This window comes from Rhinopithecus roxellana, chromosome 6 (assembly GCF_007565055.1).
Source record: "Rhinopithecus roxellana isolate Shanxi Qingling chromosome 6, ASM756505v1, whole genome shotgun sequence".
NCBI lineage: Eukaryota > Metazoa > Chordata > Mammalia > Primates > Cercopithecidae > Rhinopithecus > Rhinopithecus roxellana.
The window spans coordinates 89,088,007-89,115,337 of record NC_044554.1 but is presented as its reverse complement, the minus strand read 5'-3'; the positions used below and the strand labels follow the sequence as shown (position 1 = coordinate 89,115,337).

The 27,331-nt window shown below is 39.7% G+C and overlaps 1 pseudogene; it reads left to right on the top strand.

Moving 5' to 3' along the window:
- Positions 1-25,630, top strand: part of LOC104660692 — a 39,441-nt pseudogene extending 13,811 nt beyond the window's left edge.
- Positions 25,631-27,331: the final 1,701 nt, after the last annotated feature.

The window sequence follows — 27,331 nt, the reverse complement described above, 5'->3', positions numbered from 1 at the left end:
TGTCACTGTGTCCTCACGTGGTCTTCCCACTGTGTGTGTACCTCTGTGTGTCCAAATTCCTTCTTATTAAGACACCAGTCAGATTGGACTAGGGCGCACCATAACAGCTTCATTTTGACTTACCGTTCAAAGGCCTTATCTCTACAAATACAGTTCCATTTTGAGGACTAGGGGTTAGGACGTCAACATATAAATTTTTGAGGGATGTAGTTCATCCCATACCAAAGTCTAGTTAATATGTACTACCTTTTGATTCAGCAATTCCTGTTGTAGATGTTTGTCCTAGAAAAATAACTAGTACATATATCAAAAGATTTTTTGTTATGTTTTGGTTTTTTGAGATGGAGCCTTGCTCTGTTGCCCAGGCTGGAGTACAATGGCACGATCTTGGCTCATGCAACCTCCGCTCCTGGATTCAAGCAATTCTCCTGCCTCAGCCTCCCAAGTAGATGGGATTACAGGCACCCGCCACTGCGCCCAGCTAATTCTTGTATTTTTTTTTTTTCAGTAGAGATAGAGTTGTCACCATGTTTTCCAGTCTGGTCTCAAACTCCTGACCTCAAGTCATCCGCCCAACTCTGCCTCCCAAAGTGCTGGGATTACTGGTGTAAGCCACCGCGCCAGGCGTCAAAAGATATTTATGTAAGGATGCTGATTATAGCACTGATTGAAACAGCAAAAATAGTAAATAACCTAATTGTCTGTTAATAGGACAGTTGTGTCACAAATTGCAGTCCAATCATATAAATAACACCAGGCCTGAAAAGATATCCATGGTAAGTCAAAAACCTCAAGTTGTAGAAAGCTGTGTATAGTCTGAACTCATGTTTAAAAATTATATCATGGCCAGGTGCCATGGCTCACGCCTGTAATCCCAGCACTTTGGGAGACCAAGGCAAGCGGAATCTTGAGGTCAGAAGTTCAACACCAGCCTGGGCAAGATAGTGAAACCCTGTCTCTACTAAAAATACAAAAATTAGCCCCCCGCAATGGCGGGTGCCTGTAATCCCAACTACTTGGGAGGCCGGAGAATCACTTGAACCTGGGAGGCAGATGTTGCAGTGAGCTGAGATCACGCCACTGCACTCCAGGGTGATAGAGCAAGATTCCATTTCAAAAAAGAAAGAAAAATTGTCATCCAGTTTGACATTATCTTATTATATCATTCAAAGTTCATTACTGTATTCCCTCAGCAAATAAACTACCACTGGTAAATTTTAAAATATATATTAATGTGTCTGGTAGCCATTAGTCAGAAGTATTTGCTAGGACAATTTTGAACTCACAAGTGATACACTGGTAAGTAGAAGAAAATTCCATGGTCTTGAGCTCTCATTGTTGGTGAGGTGAAGAGTACCAGGAGAGCCACTCTTGTTGACTCTGTTTATTGTAGGGTAGGGTGGTGCTGGTATTTGGAATACTAATAAAGCAGTGACTGGGTCTATCACTTCAGTTATCAAAAGAAAGAGGCTTTGATGGGTTGTAAGCACTCATGACTGTCTTTGTGAGAAGTGTACACATACTTATTGTTCCCTGTGAAAAATGAGGACTTTGTATACATAGGCCTGTACAGTGGTATGAAAAGTACTTCTAGAGAATCTCTGAAGCAGCAGAACTCTTGATCAGCTCATCTCCCAAAATCTTATCATTTCTCTTCAGATAGCAATAGGAGCAGTTTGAATGTGCTATAGCCTATCTATAAGTGTGATGTCTGGGAATTAAGTTTATCTTCCAAATCTTTCCTATCTCCAGCTCTTGATATCACTTTTATCCTTGTAAGTACCTCATCTTTGTTCAAACTCAATAGGTCCCAAAAGCACAATGTTTTCATCTGTCATCAGACATGTATTCCTGAATGGGAATGGAGGTGAAGAGCATGAGGATAGTAGGCCCCTCCTAAGGGACTAGAGAAGAAACAGATATAATCAGGAAGGCTGTGGGCACAAACAGAAACCTGCCAATTTTCCTGTGTTGCCTGAGACATAATGCTGGAAATCAAGAGAACCCTATCAGTCACTGGGAGTTTATTTCACCCAGTAGTGAGGGGAGTGTGGAAATAGCCAGAGGCCTGAAGGCTTACATGAGCAGAGCCCCTTATACTTGAATGGTCTCCCTTGCTATTGCCCTGGGTGAGCCTGATGACCCTTTGCCCCAGTCCTTGTAGGCACCATGAAGGGGCAGAAAGAGAAGGGCTTTGCAGTTAGAATAGAGTTAAGCTCAAATCACAACTCAGCCTCTTACTGGCTGTCTGACTTTGGGCAAATCAGTCTGTCTCACAGGGCTAATTTTAAGGATTCAATGAAATGACGTGAGTAAGAGCTTTGCACAGTGCCTGCTACACAACTGGGACAAAATATACAGCAGATCTTTTCAGGATCCTTGCTTAGAACTCCACCAGAACCAAAGCATTGCCTTAAACCTAAACCCTGGCAGCTCTGAGTCCTGACCCCTTGCCTAAATCCTGCTGAGTTCTTTCTCTAGGTTTGGACCCTGTTTTCAGATTCCTTCCGGGACCAGGATGCAGCTTCAGACAAATATCCTGCCTGCTTACACCTGCCAACTACACTCCAAGTTGAAGGCCAGCTTAAGTCAGACTAGTCTCTTGGGCACCTTAGACTTAGTGACTTAGACCAGTGGTTCTCAGCCTTTTCTGGGACTACCTCAAATTTAAATCTCTGTTGGCAGGGCCTAGGAATCTGCATTTGTAAAAAATTTTTATTTCCATACTTTTTGGGGGGAACAGATGGTATTCAGTTACATGGTAAGTTCTTTGGTGGCGATTTGTGAGATTTTGGTGCATCCATCACCCAAGCAGTATACACTGAACCCAATTTGTAGTATTTTATCCCTCACACAATGAAAACAATTTTTTTTATTATACTTTAAGTTCTAGGGTACATGTGCACAAAGTGCAGGTTTGTTACGTATGTATACATGTGCCATGTTGGTGTGCTGCACCCATTAACTCATCATTTACATGAGGTATTTCTCCTAATGCTATCCCTCCCCCCTTCCCCCATCCCACCACAGGCTCCGGTGTGTGATGTTCCCCACCCTGTGTCCAAGTGTTCTCATTGTTCACTTCCCACCTATAAGTGAGAACATGCGGTGTTTGGTTTTCTGTCCTTATGATAGTTTGCTCAGAATGATGGTTTCCAGCTTCATCCATGTCCCTACAAAGGACATGAACTCATCCTTTTTTATGGCTGCATGGTATTCCACGGTGTATATGTGCCACATTTTCTTAATCCAGTCTATCACTGATGGACATTTGGGTTGGTTCCAAGTCTTTTCTATTGTGAATAGTGCCACAATAAACATACATGCACGTGTCTTTATAGTAGCATGACTTATAATCCTTTGGGTATATACCCAGTAATGGGATCACTGGGTCAAATGGTATTTCTAGTTCTAGATCCTTGAGGAATCGCCACACTGTCTTCCACAATGGTTGAACTAGTTTACACTCCCACTAACTGGAAAAGTGTTCCTATTTCTCCACATCCTCTCCAGCACCTGTTGTTTCTTGACTTTTTATGATCACCCTTCTAATCTCAAAATAATAACTGCTATTTATGACCAACCCACAGCCAATATCATACTGAATGGGCAAAAACTGGAAGCATTCCATTTGAAAACTGGCACAAGACAGGGATGCCCTCTCTCACCACTCCTATTCAACATAGTGTTGGAAGTTCTGGCCATGGCAATCAGGCAGGAGAAAGAAATAAAGGGTATTCAATTAGGAAATGAGGAAGTCAAATTGTCTCTGTTTGCAGATGACATGACTGTATATTTAGAAAATGCCATTGTCTCAGCCCAAAATCTCCTTAAGCTGATAAGCAACTTCAGCAAAGTCTCAGGATACAAAATCAATGTGCAAAAATCACAAGCATTCTTATACACCAATAACAGACTAACAGAGAGCCAAATCACAAGTGAACTCCCATTCACAACTGCTTCAAAGAGAATAAAATACCTAGGAATCCAACTTAAAGGGATGTGAAGGACCTCTTCAAGGAGAACTACAAACCACTGCTCAACAAAATAAAAGAGGACACAAACAAATGGAAGAATATTCCATGCTCCTGGATAGGAAGAAACAATATTGTGAAAATGGCCATACTGCCCAAGGTAGTTTATAGATTCAGTGGCATCCCCATCAAGCTACCAATGACTGTCTTCACAGAATTGGGGAAAAAACTACTTTAAAGTTCATATGGAACCAAAAAAGAACCTGCATTGCCAAGACAATCCTAAGCCAAAAGAACACAACTGGAGGCCTCACACTACCTGACTTCAAACTATACTACAAGACAACAGTAACCAAAACAGCATGGGAATCTGCATTTTTAAATACTCCCATTTACTCACTAGAAGGGCCACCTCATTAATCTTTTTTTTTTTTTTTTTTTTTTTGAGACAGAACCCGCGTCACCCAGGCTGGAGTGCAGTGGCAGGCTCTGCAACCTCCGCCTCCTGGGTTCAAGTGATTCTCCTCCCTCAGCATCCTGAATAGCTGGGACTACAGGTGCATGCCACCACGCCTGGCTGATTTTTTTTTATTTTTAGTAGAGACGGGGGTTTCACCATGTTAACCAGGATGGTCTTAATCTCCTGATCTCATGATCCACCTACCTTGGCCTCCCAAAGTGCTGGGATTACAGGCATGAGTCACTGCGCCAGGCCCTCACCTCACTAATCTTCAACCATTTTTGCTTCCTTGCAGAAGTTTCCAGTAAGCTTTATAACCAAGGCCTTGATTTCTACTTTGCAGATAGTAGGTGGTTAATAGATGTTATTGAGGAAATAAATGCTTTCTGTTAGATGATATTTTTGTCATACAAAAATAATTAGCCATGGAATTTATAAAATGATGTTAAAATAATGGCACTTACTAGGCGTTCAATAAAGATTGGTTCATGAATGATTAAAACCTGTTGCATTCAGGATGGATGTTGGGAGGACAACTATTTGGGAGAAGCCTGTGAATACAGAAGTTCCATGGGAGCAAATGAAATGACAGCACGTGGAAGAATTTTATGAAGCATGAAGGAATATGAGGAAAAATAATGATGTTATACCATCCATATGTTAGGGTCAGTGCATTCTAATTTGTTCTGTTGAAAATGGAACTTGAGTAAGCAGCTTCTCACAGGGGTTACAGTGTGTCAACAGAAGAAGAAAAGAAAGAGGTCTCATTTACCACCAGCTATACAAGCCCCATACGGTAATGGTCTCCTCTCTCATTTTATATTTTTTTACCTTTTATTATGAAACATTTCAAACATATACAAAAGAGAGAAGAGTATAATAAACCCTCATATCCACCACACAGCTTCAACAATTATCAATGTTTTATCTATATTGGACTAACCAAAGTAATGCAAAATAGGGCTTCTCAGTTTACTTTAAAGATTGTTTGAAAAGCATATGTAAATAAATGTTCTAGAACTAGGTCAGCATTCTTTGGGAAAATTTAGAGATAACATGTACTCCCAGAGCCTATTTACATGTATTTTTCAACATCTGGCTAACAATTCCTCTTTGAATTAGATGATTACAACATCCCAAACTCTGCACAATCTCCTGATGAGTGTATATAATAGAGTCACTGTACTTGTCTCTAAAAAAACAATTTATTTATTTTCAGAACTTTAGAAAATTGTGTCTGTGTTCCCATCTGGGGTACAAAGAACCAGTGAGTCCCATTTGTTGTGGTTCCTGCATTCGATGGCTCCAGATGTGCCACCACCAAGCTAGTCTTATGACAACCTAGAAGGCAAATTGGTGAGAAAGCCTGCATTTCTGGGTTCATTGACTGTTTGTACAGAGAATCTTTGAGTGTGAAAATGTATACTCTTAGGGCAAAACATTAGGGAATGATTAGCAGTTTCATGATGAATATAAGTAATTTCTTGAATATTATTATTGTTTACTTGGTCCAACCATTTATTTAAATATATGATGATGTTTCTTAATTACTGGATTTAGCTTCTCTACCTTTTCTCTCCTTCTTCATAGTAACTGATTTGTATTTTCTACTTTTAGTGCAAAGTCATCCATGAGGTGCTAAGCTGCACTCTGACAGTGGGAACTGAACTCTAAACATTAATTAAACCATTGTTTAAAAACATGTGCATCATATCATGCTTGTTGAATGTAGTTTCATGTTAAGCCCATTGTATTACCTGATATATATTTGTTGAAGGAGCAAGGTTGAGTGACCCCCTTCCAGATACTTTTCTAGTGACTCATGTTTTGATATCATATTAATGTGTGGCTTTCATCATATTAAAGAAATCTCAGCTACCAACTACAGTATTTTGGGGGATTCAAAATCCATGTTAATAATCTTTCTAACTTTCTGAACTATTGGCTCCTTAACTTGATCTTTGTGACTTTCATCTCATTCTGCCTCAGATCCTCTTTGGTGTAGCCAGCCATACCTTAGTTTTCACCATCACCCTCAACTTCTCCACATCTGAGACTGTCAAACATGAAAAGTTTCCTCTGACCACTCCCTATCTTTCTATCTCTCCTGTAACTTCATACCTTCTGACCCATTCTTCACATCCTTAGATCCAGTCCCTTTGCTCTTCCCCATCCGCTAGTCTTCCTGACTTCATAGGACATCATAAGGCACCTCATGAGTCCCTAGGACAACTTTTCTCACTTTGCCCTCACCAGCATTCTAATGACTCATCTCACTGTTGTTCTGTCATACCTGTTCTGCCAATTTCCAGCCCTAGTTAAGGAAACCATCTGTATCTTCTTTACCCTTTTCTTGGTAGCTGAACATTTCTGGAGAACATACCATAACCAGACTGACTGACTGCTCTAAAAGTTGTACTATCCAGTTTGTCTTGGAACTCAACAACACTGGACATTCCTTTTCTTACCTCTCATTCATTCACTCTTAAAATAGTTCTATCTGTTGTTTCACTCCTCTGCAGTCTCATCAAATTTCTACATCTACCTCTAACCTCTTTTGCCACCTAATTTACCAGAAGCTGGAGGTCATCTGATAAGAATAACTTATAAATATCATTTTGTCCAAATTATTACCTATTCACTTTATCTTCCCCCAGTTTCTGAAGAAGAATTTTTGTGATTTTCTTCTAAAGCCAGTGTTTTCATCTACCCTTTTTCTCTCTTCCCTTCCCATGTACTCTTTGACTTTGCTCTATCAATCATCTCTTCCCCTTACATTTTCTAGGCCTTGCTCTCTTCCAGTCCTCCCCCTAATACCTGCAAACTATTTCTCTCCTGCCCTAAGGAGACTCTCCCTGGACTCTAATTTCCATTCGTTGCATTTCTGTCTCTCTCCTTCTTCTTTATCCACAAACTTCATCCATCTTGGTTTCTTCTCCCACTTAATCCTAAGCACCTTCAGCCCCAGAAAAGTTCAAAAGCCAAAAACCTCTTCTTAGACCTTCTGCTCAAATTCTGTTTTCAGCAGAACTTGACAACATGGACCACCCTTTTCTCACTAGAACCCTCATCTCCACTGGAATTCATGTTGCATTCTCCTCTCCTACTGCTTCGTGAACTGCTTCTGTGTAGTTTCCTTTCAGGATTCCTCTTCTCCCCTTTTAGAATAGGCCCGTTAAATATACGTTTTCTGAAGATTCAGTGTTCAGTCCTCTCTTTTAACTCTCAATAGTCCCTTGGTAATCTCATCCTATCTTATGACTCAATTATTTAATTGCTCTACCTCTTACCTTTGTGAGAGTAACTCCTACCTCTGTCCCTTTAGCCCTCATCTGTCTTCCCCTAATCAGACCCTTATTTCTAACTGGATGCTGAGCATTCCATGTTGATGCATTGCAGACACTTTAAACTCTGATCTAAATTCAACTCATCACTTTTTACTGGTGTGTTTTTGATCTTGGCTAATGAATCCAATGGCATCTCCTTCCACCATTATTTTTCAAATCCATCTTCTCTGTTCACTCCCTTCTTCAGAAACTTATTAACTCTTCTGTGGACTATTGCAATAGCATGTTAAAAAGTCTCTCTGGTTTCAGTTTGTCTTCCTCGAGTTAGCAAAAAATAGCAAAATAACTGTACCATTCACAGTGATTTCTTCACATTATAGAAAGCTCTTTCTTGGCTGGGCACAGTGCATCGCACCTGTAATCCCAGCACTTTGGGAGGCTGAGGTGGGCAGATCACCTAAGGTCAGGAGTTCGAGACCAGCCTCACCAATATGGTGAAACCCCCATCTCTACTAAAAATACAAAAATTAACCGGGTGTGGTGGCATGCACCTGTAGTCCCACCTACTCGGGAGGCTGAGACAGGAGAATCAGTTTAACCCGGGAGGCGGGTTGCAGTAAGCTGAGATCACACCACAGCACTCCAGCCTGGGTGACAGAGCAAGACTCCGTCAAAGAAAAAGAGAGGAGAGAGAGAGAGAGAGAGAGAGAGAGAGAGAGAGAGAGAGAGAGAGAGAGAGAGAGAGAGAGAAAGGGAACTTTCTTTCTTTGGCTTACTTAGTTGTCTTTCTCTGTCACCTCGAATGTCACATTTTTGAACACTGCTGCTAGTGTCATCTTCCTAAGGTTCAGATATGACCAAGTCACACTTCCAATTCAAAGGCTTTTATATGTTACCCCTTTCCTCTGTAGTCAAAGATCTCCATGATTTGATCTGAGTCCATCTCTCTTGTCTTACCTCCACTCCATTCTTGCAGCCTGGTCTGTGGCAAGTCTCTCAAACAGACCAGGGTCTCAGTTGCCTTTTCTTAGACTATTACCTCTGTCTGGTGGCCTTCCTCCTAGATCAGCTTTTGTAGAACCCCCAGAAGGCCAGAGTGGGACCCTGAAAAGTTCAGGGCCCATGGTCAGGGACCTCATTCAAATCATTCTCTTTCAAAATGCTCTGTCTCCATCACCAAAGTCAGAACAAGAGTCACCCTGCCTTATCAAATACTTGGTTAATATCTGGAACACAGAACTGAGTACAGTCTGTTTGGGCACCCACATGTGTGTTTCTCTTCTCCATTAAAGCATACATCTTGGAAGAGAGGGACACAGCCTAATTCATTTTTGTATCCAACCCAATGAATGTGAAGCACTCCCACAGTAGGTGTCTTATTGTTTATTGAATTGTTGAATTCTATATCAAGCTTTAACTTGATTTAATTTATAGAACTAAGAATCAATTTAGCTTATTTTGGGGAGCAAGATTTTTATTTTGTTTTCCTTAATAATTTAGTCTTTATTATAATACACATTTTCTCCTTATAATGGAACTTCCATAATAGGAATTATTTAGTGGACAAAAAGTCATGATATTCATCATATCAAAACAAGCCATTGGCAATATAGCAAATAATATGCTAAAAGGAAGACACAGTGCATGTGAAAGAATATATGCAAATATCAGGGAAGCTTCTGATTATAATTGAAAGAGATCATATATGTAAAGTGTTTCCTAATTATCTGGTACAAAGCCAATGCTCAGTAAATGTTACCTCTTATTTTTATACAGCAAGTAAAGTAGCTGGAAAAAAATAATTTGCTTATTCCCATGTAGTCTAAATAGTTTTGTGTTTCAGCTAATATTGACTTTGAACTGCATTCACCTTTTTAGTCAGAATCACATACGTCTTTTCATAATTTCAAGAGCAAGTAACAAAGAGTAAGGCATGTGAGAAGTTATCGTGATGCAATTAACCATGTGCACTATTGATGAGGACTTGGCTTCCCTCTGTACTACTTGATATTCAGTGAAATAAACAATGGTGATAATTGTCACATTCCTAACAAAGACATCTGCTAAACCAGGCAACTTGAGCAAAGCTGTTTGCTACTGACAGCTTGCTTCAAATGTGAATGTTGCCATTAAGAAAAAATAGCATTTCTGTATTTATCACATTACCTAATATGTTGAGTTGGCAGTGTTTCATCTGGAGACCAAAAGACCTATGCCTAATCATTAAATTCAGCATTCAAACTTCTATATTTGCATAAGGGACTATTAAAAGATCTTTAATTTTTTGTCATGTTAATGTAAGTGTGATATATCCAAATGATAAAGAAAATCCCACAGTTCAGACTGGTATCAACTGAAGGGTAAAAGTCTCCTTTTCCATTGTCTCTACTCCTATTAGTCCTCCCTAGAGATTATCTTTTGGATTGCACGTTATGTAAAAACCACACAAAATAATCATAAGAATCAACCAACTCCACTTCACTTTGTATATGACCTTGAATTTCAGAAAATTCTAATGCTGCATGATGCCAAAAGACAAATCACACTTGATCTTAGCCAGAAGGCTGAGAAGCGATCCAAAAGACAAATCATTACAGCTTTTGATTTGTCAACTAATGTCATAATAAAAATCTACATTTAAAAGTAATATTCCAAAGGATCCAGAAGAATGAAAGCTTTACTCTCTATTCCCTCATCTAATGATTCATCACCAAGAAGTATCTGAAGCAGTATAATCCTTAGGCCAGAGTGAGAATGTCCCCTGAGCCTGAATCCCAAACATTTGAGGTTTCCACTCTGTCCTTTCTTGGGCCCTGGCCTCTTCATGGGGTAAGGTGTCTGTGTTCCTAAAGGGATGTACTCACTCAGAGAGTCTGTATGCCCTCATCAGAACACATTTTGGGTAGCCAGGATGGAGGAATTCCCAGCTCACATGGCCCAAGCAACTTCCATGACTTCTTCCACACCTCCACCCTCCCAAGGGTAGATAGCCATGGACTGGGGACTAAGGGGGATGGAACTTTGAAGAGTTTGAGAAATCTAAATTAAAACCTAATCTTTCAGGGTTTTATAAAGGTGTCCAGGCAGGAGGATTTAATTATTTTATGTAACAGTTTATTTTGCTTTGTTTGTAACTTTAAAATACTTAGAGTTTTAAAGTCAACATGAGATGTTGACTTCAATATGTGCTTTTGACTCAGATCCCCCAAATGTTAGCAGGTAGGACTGATTTGAAGATCATGTTATTGTGAAGCTCACGTAATTAAATGTCCTTCCATGAAAGCTGTGTTTCTAACAGCTCTTTGGAATCAAGGCAAAATGAATTTTACTCTTTAAATCACTAGTTTTTTTTAAATGAGTAACTTCTGATTTCTGATTTCAAATTATTCTGTCCCTGTTATATATCTGTTGTTAAAATGTTCAGGGAAGGAATATTGCAGTAGAGGTAGGACAGAGATTGACTTCGTTAATCTTTTTTGAAAATACAAATTTTCATAGCTTGTTTTTCATTTGGAACAATTTCTTATAGATCTGCCATTCTGTACTTACTCTCCTGTTTTTTCTATCCATAAATTATCTCTCTTTCTTTGATAATAAGAGCTTTTCAGAACAGAAAATTTTATTTATGCCCACCCTCGTTTTACATAAAAAGAAACAGGATACTGTGGAAGGGTAGCATGATCTTTTAGGCATTTAGGAGTTTTGGTTGTAGGAGATTAGTTCATACAGGTTTGCCAGGCTCAAATCATTTTACACTTAAAAAAAAAAAAAAAAAAAAAAGCCGGGCGCGGTGGCTCACGCTTGTAATCCCAGCACTTTGGGAGGCCGAGGTGGGCGGATCACGAGGTCAGGAGATCGAGACCACGGTGTAAACCCCCTCTCTACTAAAAATACAAAAAGCCGGGGTCGCGTGCCTGTGGTCCCAGCTACTCGGGAGACTCAGGCAGGAGAATGGCGTGAACCCGGGAGGCGGAGCTTGCAGTGAGCCGAGGTTGAGATCGCGCCACTGCACTCCAGCCTGGGCTACAGAGCGAGACTCTGTCTCAAAAAAAAAAAAAAAAAAAAAAAAAAAAAAAAAAAATATATATATATATATATATATATATATATATATATACACACATAGAGATACAAGAGTGGAAGATGTAGCATTTGAGGAAAAGGCTTGCTTCTCAACTATGATCTCATTTTACCCAGGGTCCATCTCACTGCTTATTTATACAGTCATATAGACAAGAGTTAACAAAATTAGTTAAATAGGTATTGCATTTACACGGTTAATGTGTGTGTGTGTGTGTGTTTTCTCACCCTGTGTTCCATCCACTTTGTTTCATCACTCTACCTCAACAGATGGTCACTGTTATTAGATGCGTGTATGTGCATGTAGGGTTGCAGGATTTCTTTTTTTTTTTTTTTTTTTTTTTTGAGACGGAGTCTTGCTCTGTAGCCCAGGCTGAAGTCTAGTGGCACCATCTCTGCTCACTGCAACCTCCACCTCCCAGGTTCAAATGATTCTCCTGTGTCAGCCTCCCTGAGTAGCTGGGATTGCAGGCGTCCACCACAACGCCCGGCTAATTTTTGTGTTTTTAGTAGTGAAGGGGCTCCATCCTGTTGGCCAGGCTGGTCTAGAATTCCTAACTTCAGATGATCCGCCCGCCTCGGCCTCCCAAAGTGTTGGGATTACAGCCGTGAGCCACCGTACCCGACCTCAGGGTTTCTTTAGACAAATAAAAGTCCTTACACAACTCCTTTTTTCAGTTAACAACATTGAAGATTTTTTTGTTGTTGTTACTTCAGAGAGAGCCTCTTTGTCCTTTCTTGAGTGTTGTATAGAACTGTTCTATTATATGGCTATCCTGTAATTTATATATTTTTATTAATAACCCTTTTTATTATTTTTTTTTTTTTGACGGAGTCTTGCTCTGTCTGCCAGGCTGGAGTGCAGTGGCGTGATCTCGGCTCACTCCAACCTCTGCCTCCCCGGTGCAAGCGATTCTCCTGTCTCAGCCTCCGCAGTAGCTGGGACTACAGGCGCCTGCCACTACGACCATCTAATTTTTGTATTTTTAGTAGAGATGGGGTTTCACCATATTGGTCAGGCTAGTCTCAAACCCCTGACCTCAGGTGATCCATCCTCCTAGGCTTCCCAAAGTGTTGGGATTACAGGCGTGAGCCACCGCGGCCGGCCTAATAACCTTCATTTTTAAGAGCAGTTTTATATTTGCAAAAATATGGTGAAGATAGTACAGAGAAATCTCATACACCAGGCAGACAGATTCCCCTATTATTAACATCTTACTTTAGTATGGTACACTTATTACAATTATTGAGCCAATAATGATTTATTATTACTACCTAAAGTGTATACTTTATTCAGATATCCTTAGTTTATCTTTTCCTGTTTCATAATATTATACTATGTTTAGTCATCATATCTCAGATTCCTCTTGGCTATGGAAGTTTCTTGTTTTTGATGACCTTGACAGTTTTGAGGAGTACTGGTCAGATATTTTGTAAAGTGTCTCTCAATTGAGATTTATACAATTTATTTTATTTATTTATTTTTGTTTTTGTTTTTGTTTGAGACAGATTCTTGTTCTATCGCCCAGGGTGGAATGCAGTGGCACAATCTCATCTGACTGCAACCTCTGCCTCCCAGGTTCAAGCAATTCTTGTGCCTCAGCCTCCCAAGTAGCTGGGACTACAGGCATGCACCACCATGTCCGGATAATTTTTGTAATTTTTGTAGAGACGGGGTTTCACCATGTTGGCCAGACTGGTCTCGAACTCCTAACCTCAGGCGATCCGCCTGCCTCAGCCTCCTAAAGTGCTGGGATTACAGGCGTGAGCCACTGAGCCCTGCCTAATTTATTTTTGTACAAATATATTTTGTACAAAAACAGCCCTTTTGATGGATGTTTGGCTTTTTTCCCCAATCCTTTGAGATTACAAACAGTGAGGCAATAAATAACAGTGTATATCTGTAATTTCACATGTTGCAGGTGTAAAGGATAAATTCCCAGAAGTGGCGTTGGCAGGTTAAAGTGTAAATGCATTTGTAATTTTGATATTATTACCAAATTACCTTCCATAAGAATCTTGCCAGTTTATGCTGCATGCATAAGAGTGCCTGTTTCTTGACAGCTTTGCCAATAGGGCATGTTGTAAAACTTTTAGATTTTCACCTGTTTGATAGAAGAAAACTAGTTATCTGTGTGGTTTTACAGTTTTGATAACATTTCTCTGATTATGAATGAAGATGAAGTATTTTATATTTATTGACACTTACTATAAAGACTCTTTTCCATTCTATTTTTCTAGGTATTTGTATATTATATTATATATATATACACACTATATATATATACACTATATATATATACACTATATATATATACACACTATATATATATACACTATATATATATACACACTATATATATATACACACTATATATATATATATATATATATATATATATATATATATATATATGAAAGCTATTGCTTTCCGAATAATAATTTCACAATATGGAGATGATTTCAGCTCAATATCTTAGGGATGCTTGCCATGTGCCTCTATATTAGGGCTTGTATTCATATATTGAATCCTGTTCTCAAATGCAATAGTTATTAACAGGCTGGTTTCCACGAAACTGTTATTAGCCATCTTAAGAGATGTCTGAGGAAGGTTGCAGCTCTGGTTTCTAGTAAAAATGTTGATCTGTGATGTGTTTCCTTTACTATCTTGTACCTTTCTTACTCGTGTCAGCTAGGACCTGTATTGTTCCATCATTTTTTTCTATGGAGAGCAGAGATCATCACCCAGATATAAAAAAGTGAGCTTAGCACTATCCCGCTTTATCGGCAAGCTGCAAAAATGCTGCAGTCACATCTACAAAGGAGGTGCCCATCCTGGGCGAAGCATTTATTCTGCCAAAGGGAGAAAGATACTATATTGTAATTGCCCTAGGAAGTAAATTAATTCTGAAGTATTTTGAAGGAAAGGATCAATGTGTACTTTTCATCTTCATGTAGAACCTTCATGTGTATTGGGAAGATCTTATGAATGATCTCAAGAATAAGCGTCTCAAATGCAGGCAATGACAAAATCATGGCTTCAAGGATAGAAGAAAATTGCACAGTTCTCTCTTTTCCTCTAATTTCCTTAATTGAATAAATCAACAGTTTATTATGGGCCTTTCATCTTGTTAGATACTGGTATGAGCTCTGGAGATATAAACATGCTGTGACACACTCTCTGATGCCCAATATAATTATAATTTAAGTGAAGGAGACAGACTTAGGAAAAGATAATTATGAATTTATGAATTTATGTTTTAAGTGGTATTAAAGAGAAATGCACAAAGAGTGTAACAGAGACAAATAATTATCTAGGAGATTGGTGGTAGGAATAGAGAGGCAAATAAGAGGAAGTAGGATATTACAGACAAGATGATATTTAAGGAGTGAAAAGATTGAGAGAGACTGAATTGTCTAATATTATATGAACCCTGACTCAACTGATCCCTTTAGAAGAAGGCCATCTTTCCTAAAGAATAGGGACTTACCCCGGTCTTTTGTATGATGATTTTAGGTGGCATACTGATATGACTTCAAATAAAATTGGTTTACTCAGAAAATTACTCTATTTGAATCCATCTGTTTGGAACTGGTAACCTCTTTTGATATCTTCTAGCACTTACATTACTTTTTAAATATAGAGGCGGGGGGCGGAGCAAGATGGCCGAATAGGAACAGCTCCAGTCTCCAACTCCCAGCACGAGCGACACAGAAGACCGGTGATTTCTGCATTTTCAACTGAGGTACTGGGGTCATCTCACTAGGGAGTGCCGGACATTCGGTGCTGGTCAGCTGCTGCAGCCCGACCAGCGAGAGCTGAAGCAGGGTGAGGCATCGCCTCACCTGGGAAGCGCAAGGGGGAAGGGAATCCCTTTTCCTAGCCAGGGGAACTGAGACACACAACACCTGGAAAATCGGGTAACTCCCACCCCAATACTGCGCTTTAAGCAAACGGGCACACCAGGAGAATATATCCCACACCTGGCTGGGAGGGTCCCACGCCCACAGAGCCTCCCTCATTGCTAACACAGCAGTCTGCAGCGATCTAACCGCAAGGCAGCAGTGAGGCTGGGGGAGGGGCCCCCGCCATTGCTGAGGCTTAAGTAGGTAAACAAAGCCGCTGGGAAGCTCGAACTGGGTGGAGCTCACAGCAGCTCAAGGAAACCTGCCTGTCTCTGTAGACTCCACCTCTGGGGACAGGGCACCGCTAAAAAAACAACAACAACAAAAAGGCAGCAGAACCTCTGCAGACGCAAACATCTCTGTCTGATAGCTTTGGAGAGAGCAGTGGATCTCCCAACATGGAGGTTGAGATCTGAGAATGGACAGACTGCCTGCTCAAGTGGGTCCCTGACCCCTGAGTAGCCTAACTGGGAGACATCCCCCACTAGGGGCAGTCTGACACCCCATACCTCACAGGGTAGAGTACACCCCTGAGAGGAAGCTTCCAAAGTAAGAATCAGACAGGTACACTCGCTGTTCAGCAATATTCTATCTTCTGCAACCTCTGCTGCTGATACCCAGGCAAACAGGGTCTGGAGTGGACCTCAAGCAATCTCCAACAGACCTACAGCTGAGGGTCCTGACTATTAGAAGGAAAACTATCAAACAGGAAGAATACCTATACCAAAACCCTGTCAGTACGTCACCATCATCAAAGACCAGAGACAGATAAAACCACAAAGACAGGGAAAAAGCAGGGCAGAAAAGCTGGAAATTCAAAAAATAAGAGCACATCTCCCCCTGCAAAGGAACGCAGCCCATCGCCAGCAATGGATCAAAGCTGGTCAGAGAATGACTTTGACGAGATGAGAGAAGAAGGCTTCAGTCCATCAAACTTCTCAGAGCTAAAGGAGGAATTATGTACCCAGCGCAAAGAAACTAAAAATCTTGAAAAAAGAGTGGAAGAATTGACAGCTAGACTAATTAATGCAGAGAAGGTCATAAACGAAATGACAGAGATGAAAACCATGACACGAGAAATACGTGACAAATGCACAAGCTTCAGTAACTGACTCGATCAACTGGAAGAAAGAGTATCAGCGATTGAGGATCAAATGAATGAAATGAAGCGAGAAGAGAAACCAAAAGAAAAAAGAAGAAAAAGAAATGAACAAAGCCTGCAAGAAATATGGGATTATGTAAAAAGACCAAATCTACGTCTGATTGGGGTGCCTGAAAGTGAGGGGGAAAATGGAACCAAGTTGGAAAACACTCTTCAGGATATCATCCAGGAGAACTTCCCCAACCTAGTAGGGCAGGCCAACATTCAAATTCAGGAAATACAGAGAACGCCACAAAGATACTCCTCCAGAAGAGCAACTCCAAGACACATAATTGCCAGATTCACCAAAGTTGAAATGAAAGAAAAAATCTTAAGGGCAGCCAGAGAGAAAGGTCGGGTTACCCACAAAGGGAAGCCCATCAGACCAACAGCAGATCTCTCGGCAGAAACTCTACAAGCCAGAAGAGAGTGGGGGCCAATATTCAACGTTCTTAAAGAAAAGAATTTTAAACCCAGAATTTCATATCCAGCCAAACTAAGTTTCATAAGTGAAGGAGAAATAAAATCCTTTACAGATAAGCAAATGCTTAGAGATTTTGTCACCACCAGGCCTGCCTTACAAGAGACCCTGAAGGAAGCCCTAAACATGGAAAGGAACAACCGGTACCAGCCATTGCAAAAACATGCCAAAATGTAAAGACCATCGAGGCTAGGAAGAAACTGCATCAACTAACGAGCAAAATAACCAGTTAATATCATAATGGCAGGATCAAGTTCACACATAACAATATTAACCTTAAATGTAAATGGACTAAATGCTCCAATGAAAAGACACAGACTGGCAAACTGGATAAAGAGTCAAGACCCATCAGTCTGCTGTATTCAGGAGACCCATCTCACATGCAGAGACATACATAGGCTCAAAATAAAGGGATGGAGGAAGATCTACCAAGCAAATGGAGAACAAAAAAAAGCAGGAGTTGCAATCCTAGTCTCTGATAAAACAGACTTTAAACCATCAAAGATCAAAAGAGACAAAGAAGGCCATTACATAATGGTAAAGGGATCAATTCAACAGGAAGAGCTAACTATCCTAAATATATATGCACCCAATACAGGAGCACCCAGATTCATAAAGCAAGTCCTTAGAGACTTACAAAGAGACTTAGACTCCCATACAATAATAATGGGAGACTTCAACACTCCACTGTCAACATTAGACAGATCAACGAGACAGAAAGTTAACAAGGATATCCAGGAATTGAACTCATCTCTGCACCAAGCGGACCTAATAGGCATCTATAGAACTCTCCACCCCAAATCAACAGAATATACATTCTTCTCAGCACCACATCGCACTTATTCCAAAATTGACCACATAATTGGAAGTAAAGCACTCCTCAGCAAATGTAAAAGAACAGAAATTATAACAAACTGTCTCTCAGACCACAGTGCAATCAAACTAGAACTCAGGACTAAGAAACTCAATCAAAACCACTCAACTACATGGAAACTGAACAACCTGCTCCTGAATGACTACTGGGTACATAACGAAATGAAAGCAGAAATAAAGATTTTCTTTGAAACCAATGAGGACAAAGATACAACATACCAGAATCTCTGGGACACATTTAAAGCAGTGTGTAGAAGGAAATTTATAGCACTAAATGCCCACAAGAGAAAGCAGGAAAGATCTAAAATGGACACTCTAACATCACAATTAAAAGAACTAGAGAGGCAAGAGCAAACACATTCAAAAGCTAGCAGAAGGCAAGAAATAACTAAGATCAGAGCAGAACTGAAGGAGATAGAGACACAAAAAACCCTCCAAAAAATCAATGAATCCAGGAGTTGGTTTTTTGAAAAGATCAACAAAATTGACAGACCGCTAGCAAGACTAATAAAGAAGAAAAGAGAGAGGAATCAAATAGACGCAATAAAAAATGATAAAGGGGATATCACCACCGACCCCACAGAAATACAAACTACCATCAGAGAATACTATAAATACCTCTACGCAAATCAACTAGAAAATCTATAAGAAATGGATAATTTCCTGGACACTTACACTCTCCCAAGACTAAACCAGGAAGAAGTTGAATCCCTGAATAGACCAATAGCAGGCTCTGAAATTCACGCAATAATTAATAGCCTACCCACCAAAAAAAGTCCAGGACCAGATGGATTCACAGCTGAATTCTACCAGAGGTACAAGGAGGAGCTGGTACCATTCCTTCTGAAACTATTCCAATCAATAGAAAAAGAGGGAATCCTCCCTAACTCATTTTATGAGGCCAACATCATCCTGATACCAAAGCCTGGCAGAGACACAACAAAAAAAGAGAATTTTAGACCAATATCCCTGATGAACATCGATGCAAAAATCCTCAATAAAATACTGGCAAACCGGATTCAGCAGCACATCAAAAAGCTTATCCACCATGATCAAGTGGGCTTCATCCCTGGGATGCAAGGCTGGTTCAACATTCGCAAATCAATAAACGTAATCCAGCATATAAACAGAACCAAAGACAAGAACCACATGATTATCTCAATAGATGCAGAAAAGGCTTTTGACAAAATTCAAGAGCCCTTCATGCTCAAAACGCTCAATAAATTCGGTATTGATGGAACATACCTCGAAATAATAAGAGCTATTTATGACAAACCCACAGCCAATATCATACTGAATGGGCAAAAACTGGAAGCATTCCCTTTGAAAACTGGCACAAGACAGGGATGCCCTCTCTCACCACTCCTATTCAACATAGTGTTGGAAGTTCTGGCTAGGGCAATCAGGCAAGAGAAAGAAATCAAGGGTATTCAGTTAGGAAAAGAAGACATCAAATTGTCCCTGTTTGCAGATGACATGATTGTATATTTAGAAAACCCTGTCATCTCAGCCCAAAATCTTAAGCTGATAAGAAACTTCAGCAAAGTCTCAGGATACAAAATCAATGTGCAAAAATCACAAGCATTCTTATACACCAGTAACAGACAAACAGAGAGCCAAATCATGAATGAACTTCCATTCACAGTTGCTTCAAAGAGAATAAAATACCTAGGAATCCAACTTACAAGGGATGTAAAGGACCTCTTCAAGGAGAACTACAAACCACTGCTCAGTGAAATCAAAGAGGACACAAACAAATGGAAGAACATACCATGCTCATGGATAAGAAGAATCAATATCGTGAAAATGGCCATACTGCCCAAGGTTATTTATAGATTCAATGCCATCCCCATCAAGCTACAATGCCATCCCCATCAAGCTACCAATGACTTTCTTCACAGAATTGGAAAAAACTGCTTTAAAGTTCATATGGAACCAAAAAAGAGCCCGCATTGCCAAGACAATCCTAAGTAAAAAGGACAAAGCTGGAGGCATCACGCTACCTGACTTCAAACTATACTACAAGGCTACAGTAACCAAAACAGCATGGTACTGGTACCAAAACAGAGGTATAGACCAATGGAACAGAACAGAGTCCTCAGAAATAATACCACACATCTACAGCCATCTGATCTTTGACAAACCTGAGAGAAACAAGAAATGGGGAAAGGATTCCCTATTTAATAAATGGTGCTGGGAAAATTGGCTAGCCGTAAGTAGAAAGCTGAAACTAGATCCTTTCCTTACTCCTTATACGAAGATTAATTCAAGATGGATTAGAGACTTAAATGTTAGACCTAATACCATAAAAACCCTAGAAGAAAATCTAGGTAGTACCATTCAGGACATAGGCATGGGCAAGGACTTCATGTCTAAAACACCAAAAGCAACGGCAGCAAAAGCCAAAATTGAAAAATGGGATCTCATTAAACTAAAGAGCTTCTGCACAGCAAAAGAAACTACCACCAGAGTGAACAGGCAACCTACAGAATGGGAGAAAATTTTTGCAATCTACTCATCTGACAAAGGGCTAATATCCAGAATCTACAAAGAACTCAAACAAATATACAAGAAAAAAACAACCCCATCAAAAAGTGGGCAAAGGATATGAACAGACATTTCTCAAAAGAAGACATTCATACAGCCAACAGATGCATGAAAAAATGCTCATCATCACTCGCCATCAGAGAAATGCAAATTAAAACCACAATGAGATACCATCTCACACCAGTTAGAATGGCAATCATTAAAAAGTCAGGAAACAACAGGTGTTGGAGAGGATGTGGAGAAATAGGAACACTTTCACACTGTTGGTGGGATTGTAAACTAGTTCAACCATTATGGAAAACAGTATGGCAATTCCTCAAGGATCTAGAACTAGATGTACCATATGACCCAGCCATCCCATTACTGGGTATATACCCAAAGGATTATAAATTATTCTACTACAAAGACACATGCACACATATGTTTATTGCGGCACTATTCACAATAGCAAAGACTTGGAATCAACCCAAATGTCCATCAGTGACAGACTGGATTAAGAAAATGTGGCACATATACACCATGGAATACTATGCAGCCATAAAAAAGGATGAGTTTGCATCCTTTGTAGGGACATGGATGCAGCTGGAAACCATCATTCTTAGCAAACTATCACAAGAAGAGAAAACCAAACACCGCATGAACTCACTCATAGGTGGGAACTGAAAAATGAGATCACTTGGACTCGGGAAGGGGAACATCACACACTGGGGCCTATCATGTGGAGGGGGGAGGGGGGAGGGATTGCATTGGGAGTTATACATGATATAAATGATGAATTGATGGGTGCTGACAAGTTGATGGGTGCAGCACACCAACATGGCACAAGTACACATATGTAACAAACCTACACGTTATGCACATGTACCCTAGAACTTAAAGTATAATTAAAAAATAAATAAATAAAAATAAATAAATAAAAGAAAAAAAATAAATAAATATAGAGATATTGGGCTCAGGTCCAGAGCCTTCAGGAAGCAATTGCATTTAATAATATTATATTATTTTCATCATATTTACTTAGAAGATAACTTTCTATTTCTGGCAAATGATGCTGGTTTGCTACTTATAGGTGTGATATAAAGTTATTTATTCACTTATTCACTCAACAAATATTTGTTGAGTACCTTGTGTGTGCCAGGCACTGTTCAACGAACTTGTGAATAAAATATTAGTGGATAAAACAAAAACTCCTGTCCTGAGGACCCTATAACATAGCTTATTATTTTGCTTGATTATTGTTTTTTAACTTTAAAAATGGGTTTAATTTTAAGTTAGCAAGTAAATAATGATACATATCACAGCAGCATAGGATACAGGTGAGAGATAGTGTAGAGGAGAAATGAAGATGAATGCTACATCAAATTACCAAAGGTTGCATCCTAGTCCTACCACCTATTAGTTCTGTGACCTTGAATAAGTTGCTTACTTTTTTGTGCCTCATTTTCCTCCCTTGTCAAATATTGTGATAATTCAATACACGTTGATTGTTGTTGATATTACTATTATTACATAGATTGTCAAAAATCCTGAAATTTATATTCAAATGACTGAGTTTGGGAAAATATTGCACTAGATTGTTAAAACAGTTTTTTAAAACAATGCAGGGTCTGGGCTTACTTTTCTTCTTAGCATTTTATTTTGACATAATTTTAGACTTACAGAAAAGTTACAAAACTAGAACTAAGAATTCCCATGTACACTTCATCCAGCTTCCCGTAATGTTAACATTTTATGTAACCATATTACAATTGTCAAAACTAATGAATTAACATTGGTATAATACTATTATTAGTTAAACTACAGACTTTATTTGTATTCCCCTGGTTTTCCCAACATCATTTTTCTTTTCTGGGATCCAATTTGGGATCCCACATTGTGTTCATTTATTTACTTATTTTTGGTTTTTCTTTTCTTTCTTTTTATATTTTTGAGATGGAGTCTCTCTCTGTCGCACAGGCTGGAGTGCAGTTGCATGATCTTGGGTCACTGCAACCTCCACCTCCTGGGTTCAAGTGATTCTCCTACCTCCGCCTCCCAAGTAGCTTGGATTACAGGCCCACGCCACCACACCTGGCCAATTTTTTTATTTTTAGTAGAGACGGGGTTTTGCCGTGTTAGTCAGGCTGGTCTCAAACCCTGACCTCAAGTGATCCTCCTGCCTTGGCCTCCCAAAGTGCTGGGATACAGGCATGAGCCACTGCACCTGGCCCCACATTGCATTTAGTTGTTATGTCCTTTTAGTTGCCAACTATGTAGACTGTATGTAGATTCAGTGTCTCTTTGACATTCATGACTTTCACATTTTTGAAGAGTACTGGTCAGGTTTTTGTAGAATGTTCTTCAGTTTTCTGTGTCTGATGTTTTCTCATGATTAAATCAAGTTTATGCCTTTTTTGATAAGCATACACAGAAATGATGGGCCCTTCTCACAACATCATGATCGGGGATTCATGATACTGATATGTCTTATTACAGTAATGCTAGTCTCCTTCACTTGGTTAAGGTGCTATTTGCCAGGTTTCTCCACAACAAAGTTACTATTTTTACCTTTATCCCTAATAAATATCTTGGGGAAGATATGTTGAAATGGAAAATATCCTGTTTCTATTCCACTGATTTTAAGCATCCATTAATGGATCTTGCCTGCAACAAATATTAGTGTGGTGTTCTGTTTTTAATTTTCTATTTCCCTCATTTTTCCATATTTATTAATTGGAATTTTATGTAGGCTGTCTCTTTTGTCCCATTAGTTTTTACAAATTCAATTATTTGTTAATATCAATATGAATTCATAAATATTTATTATGTGAATTATAATCCAATGCTATTGTTATTTACTTTTTGCTCAAATTGCTTCAGCTGTGGCCACTGGGCACTCTTTCTGGTTGGCCCCTATGTCTTCCTGACATGCCCCCATTATTTTTTGAGCACTTCTTACTTTTTTGGCACCACGTGATGCCTCAGACTCACCTTGTGTTTTCCCTGCCCCAGCCTCTACAAGCACTTCTCCAAAGAAAGTCTTAAATAAAGTAAAATGTTACAGTATAAAAGTTAAACAGGGCTGAGCATGGTGGCTCACACCTGTAATCCCAGAACTTCGGGAGGCTGAGGCCGGAGGATCACTTGAGGCCAGGAGTTCAAGATCAGCCTAGCCATTATGGCAAAACCCCATCTCTACTAAAAATACAAAAACTAGGCTGGGCACAGTGGCTCACACCTGTAATCCCAGCACTTTGGGAGCCTGAGGCAGGTGGATCACCTGAAGTCAGGAGTTCAAGACCAGCCTGGCCAACATGGTAAAACCTTGTCTTTATTAAAAATACTGAACTTAGCAGGGAATGGTGGTGTGATGTAATCCCAGGAGGCTAAGGCAGGAGAATCTCTTAAACTTGAGAGGCAGAGGTTGGAGTGAACAGAAACTGTGCCACTGCATTCCAGCCTGGGCAACAGAGCGAGACTCCATCTCAAAAAACAAATAATAATAATAAATACAAATAAAAACACAAAAATTAGCTGGTGGTCTAATTAGCTGTAATCCCATCTACTCAGGAGGCTGAGACAGGAGAACTGCTTGAACCTGGGAGGCAGAGGTTGCAGTAAGCCAAGATTGTGCCACTGCACTCCAGCCTGGGTGACACAGCAAGACTCTCTCTCGAAGGAAAGAAAAAAAAGAAAGAAAAAATATTAAGAATATGAAATTTAAATGTAAAACACTTTAATTAAAAATTGTTTTAAAAACCAAGACAAGGTTTAACAGATGAAAGTGGCATACCTTTTTTTTCTTAGAATTTGACTGCCACTTGAATTAAAGTTTTCCTCACTGTGCTAGGTTAATAGAATTAATCAGATGATCAAAACATATCATGGGGCAGTGCAGGGATATTATATTCTGAGTGAATAATAATGTAATTCACAGCATAAGAATTAAGAGCAGACAATCTAGAGTCAGAATGACTGGGTTCAAATCCTAATTCCACCACTTACTAGCTGTGTGACACCAAGCAAGTTACTTGACTTCTCCCAACCTCAATTTTCTAATGGGTAAAAATGAAGTTAATGACAGTACTTAGTTTAGGACGGGCGCGGTGGCTCACGCCTGTAATCTCACCACTTTGGGAGGCCGAGGCAGGTGGATCACCTGAGGTCAAGAGCTCGAGACCAGCCGACCAACATGGTGAAACCCCATCTCTACTTACTAAAAATACAAAAATTAGCTGGGCATGGTGGCAGGCCCCTGTAATCCCAGCTACTTGGGAGGCTGAGGCAGGAGAATCGTTTGAACTGGGAGCTGGAGGTTACAGAGAGCTAAGATCCCGCTATTGCACCAGCCTGGGCGCCAAGAGCGAAACTCCTGCGAACGTGGTGCTGTGAGCCGCACGGAGCATGAGGGCCGTGCTCTACAGCCTGCACGCGCTCGGGGCACCCGCCGCGCCCTGCCTGCCAAGGCCCTGGCAGCTGGGGGCGGGCGCCATCTGGACGCTGCGCACAGGACGCGTTCTGCTCTGGGTTCCTGAATTCACAGAGAAGCATTAATGGATAACAACAGAAAATGGTATTGGAACAGTGGGAGTCAATAATTTTGCACAAGAAGCTTTGGGAGATGTTGTTCACTGTAGTCTGCCTGAAGTTGGGACAAAATTGAACAAACAAGATGAGTTTGGTGCTTTGGAAAGTGTGAAAGCTGCTAGTGAAATCTATTCTCTTTAATCAGGAGAAGTAACTTAAATTAATGAAGCTCTTGCAGAAAATCCAGGACTTGTGAACAAATCTTGTTATGAAGATGGTTGGCTGATCAAGATGACACTGAGTAACTCTTCAGAACTAGATGAACTCATGAGTGAAGAAGTGTATGAGGAATACATGAAATCTACTGAGGAGTGATAATGGAACCCCTAAATAAACTACTAGAAATTTTGCAACCCAGCAGAATTGTTTTAAATTAGCAGTAGATAGAAGACTTAGAATAGCAACTTTTAGCATTACCGATGGGAGAAAAACTACTGTTAACACTAATGAAAGAAAATGCCCTTTATCTTTCAAATGATTATAGATAAACATAATATTCTTCTTTTTTTACAATACCCTATGATTTTTAAGACTAGGCTCTAGTATTCAGAATTCATTAAATTATCCGTGGTAAAAACTAGTTATAAAAATTATATAATGTTTGCAGATGGCATGATTGCATATTTAGAAAACCCCATCATCTCAGCCCAAAATCTCCTTAAGCTGATAAGCAACTTCAGCAAAGTCTCAGGATACAAAATCAATGTGCAAAAATCGCAAACATTCCTATACACCAATAATAGACAAGCAGAGAGCCAAATCATAAGTGAACTCCCATTCACAATTGCTACAAAGAGATTGAAATACCTAGGAATACAACTTACAAGGGATGTGAAGAACCCCTTCAAGGAGAACTACAAACCACTACTCAAGGAAATAAGAGAGAACACAAACAAATGGAAAAACATTCCATGCTCATGAATAGGAAGAATCAATGTCGTGAAAATGTTCATACTGCCCAAAGTAATTTATAGGCTCAATGCTATCCCCATGAAGCTACCATTGACTTTCTCCACAGAATTAGAAAAAAACTAGTTTAAATTTCATATGGAACCAAAAAAAGAGCCCATATAGCCAAGAAAATCCTAAGCCAAAAGAATAAAGCTAGAGGCATCATGCTACCTGACTTCAAACTATACTACAAGGCTACAGTAACCAAAACAGCATGGTACTGGTACCAAAACAGATATATAGACCAATGGAACAGAACAGAGGCCTCAGAAATAACACCACACATCTACTACCATCTGATCTTTGACAAGCCTGACAAAAAGAAGAAATGGGGAAAGGATTCCCTGTTTAATAAATGATCTGGGAAAACTGGCTAGCCATATGCAGGAAACTGAAACTGGACCCCTTCCTTACACCTTATACAAAATTTAACTCAAGACTTAAACGTAAGATGTAAAATCATAAAAACCCTAGAAAAAACCTAGGCAATACCATTCAGGACATAGGCATGGGCAAAGACTTCATGACTAAAACACCAAAAGCAATGGCAACAAAAGCCAAAATTGACAAATGGGATCTAATTAAACTAAAGAGCTTCTACACAGCAAAAGAAAATATCATCCGAGTGCATAGGCAACCTACAGAATGGGAAAAAATTTACAATCTATCCATCTGACAAAGGGCTAATATCCAGAATCTACGAGGAACTTAAACAAATTTACAAGAAAAAAACAAACAACCCCATCAAAAAGTGGACACAGGATACGAACAGACACTTCTCAAAAGAAGACATTTATGTGCCCAACAAACATATGAAAAAAAGCTCATCACCACCAATTCTTCTCAGCACCACATCGCACTTATTCCAAAATTGACCACATAATTGCAAGTAAAGCACTCCTCAGCAAATGTAAAAGAACAGAGATTATAACAAACTGTCTCTCAGACCACAGTGCAATCAAACTAGAACCCAGGACTAAGAAACTCAATCAAAACCGCTCAACTACATGGAAACTGAACAACCTGCTCCTGAATGACTACTGGGTACATAATGAAATGAAGGCA